This window comes from Hibiscus syriacus, unplaced genomic scaffold (genome assembly GCF_006381635.1).
Source record: "Hibiscus syriacus cultivar Baekdansim isolate YM2019G1 unplaced genomic scaffold, ASM638163v2 tig00111059_pilon, whole genome shotgun sequence".
NCBI lineage: Eukaryota > Viridiplantae > Streptophyta > Magnoliopsida > Malvales > Malvaceae > Hibiscus > Hibiscus syriacus.
In genome coordinates, this window is record NW_024062966.1 from 1210213 (window position 1) to 1212927 (window position 2715).

A 2715-nucleotide genomic window follows, 5' to 3' on the forward strand; every position below is an offset into this window, starting at 1 on the left:
CCGTAATTTAGGGTGTTGTAGAGTGTTTGGTGAATTGATGTATGCTTGAGAACAAGCATTGAATAAGTGAGGGGGAATTTGATGAGTTTAACATTACATATTTTTATTGTTATTTACCTCTCATTTATCGCTTGAATATTATCGATTTATCTTTATTTTGAGTTTATTTTGGACAGAAACTTTGTAACACCCCCAACCCGTATCCGACCCGGATCCGAGTCCGAAGTGTCACATTGACTTTTCAAAACCTTTACTTGTATAAAATAGTGAGTAATTTAAAATTTATTATTACATATAACTTATTCAAAACCTTTATTGAACTATTCAGAACTTATACAATATATTATTTTGAATACATGCCAACTAGAACTTTATCTATTAAAATATATATTATTCACCTTTCTTCTGATCTGACCTTTGGTAAGGAGAACTGACCTGTCTTGCTCCACATTGCTCTTTACTCTTCTCACTTCGGTAACCTACGTGTGAAACACTCACACGATAAGTATATGACTTAGTGAGGCAATAAACATAAAATATAAACTATAGCTTGTAATCATGCATGAACAATTACTACTATCACTCATACCCTTATTCATGTAACAAATCCCTATAACACATATGCAATATATCATTACATATAAGAACATATACACACATATATTCATCACTCATCATTTCCATCATTAGCCTTATTTCATTATAAATATTATTATCGTTTATATCACTTAATACATATCCTCTTATACCTAGCATTTTAACCAACATTTCCCTTATTTAATCATACAATCCACATATCATCATATAAATCATGTAATACCATTCATAGCACAAAAGCATACAAATCACATGTAATATATTTATTGTTTTTTTCTTTATTAGCCCATGTACACATGTGAGAACTATAGATATGTGAGTCTATAGAGGTTGTGCACTAATACTGTCACCACAGCTCGTATAAATGCACCAAAGTGCCACGTAGAATTACACCGTAGTGCCGCGTAGAAATGCACCGAAGTGCCATATAAGGTTGTCCCTAAGGACCACGTAAAAAATTCCTTAAGGATCATATACATATGCCAAGGATCAAGTATGTGTCTCAAAAGACCTCACACATGTTCCAAAGAATACATATATGTCCCGAAGGACCGCGTAGACCCTCGACTCTTGGCATGCCAACTATACCCTAGCTCTCATGACACATAACATGGGCATCATCATTTATGTCATTTCACATTTTCACATAAACACGTAGTTCACTTTCACATAGCACATAGATTATGTCACATGAGTTGAATCACATATACGTATAAACACGTAAATCACTTTCACATATCACGTAGCTCATATCCACTTTTCATACTATTTCACATTTCTTGTCACATTGCTTATATCTTATTTTTATGTCTTATCCTATATATATATATATATATATATATTCACATGTTCATATAATCCATCATTTCATCATCTAAATGTGTATTCATATAATTCATCTTTCTATATATATATATATATATCATTTCTCCTATACTTGTATTCACATCATTTATATTCTCCTTCTCATAATCTCACATGTCCTGATTAATAGCTTATATCATATATATATATAAAATAACTTATCTCATATCATATAGCTTATACCTTTTTCTATGATATTCACCTAGATCATATCACCTCTGTCATACTCATAAACATATGTCACTTCTATTATTTCATTTATATACTAATCTAATCTATTTACCTAATTCAGTTCATATAGTACCTATAATTTTGTAATCTGATTATGTAGATTTCCATCATACAACCCATATATCATAATTTTATTTAAGCATATGTATCTTTCCCATCTAACTCATCTTATATGTTCCTATTATCACTTATGTTCAAGTCTCATATCATCATATAGGTCAATATTATCTATCTTGTTTGAATTCTCATTCAATGATATAATTCTATTTTACTATTTAACATAAATGTTCATACCACTATTCACTTACCCAACTCACATTCCTATCGTTTATATAACCTTTACACTTGATTACTTCATTCCTATCATTTCTTCTAAACTCGCTTTTTACCATATTCCCATATTATTACCTAATTTATCCCATATCATGTATTCGCGTAATCTTATATTCCATTTCTATATATCTCAAAGATCTTATCACATAACTTCTCTTTTATATTCATATAATTTCTTATCATATCATATAGTTTATATCATCATAACATAGCATATATTCACATCAACCATGAAATACATAAACAATAACATGTCAACACATACCATAACATATAACTCAGACACTCATAACAAACACATGTTCATGCTTCATGCATAATACTATAGAAATTAGACTTATCGCAAATCTTATTTCCTATTAAACATCATATATAAAATAATGCGCACTCACCTTGACCTCACTAAGTTCCAATCCATTTTTATAATTTCCTCTCTTGCGATCGAATCATAACTTGATAATCGTTCCGGGACTTGTTCGTGCTCGATATCTATATAATAATACATTGATACATATTAGTATCCAATTGATATAAACTAATATATCATTTCTTAGACCAAAAGAAAGGTATAATTCTATTTCCTTTGAAGTGCATCGATGCACTACCCATGCATCGATACACCAATCACCTTCGATGTTTTCATTTTAAGGGGGTGCATCGATTCACTCCTTATGCATCGATGTACTAATT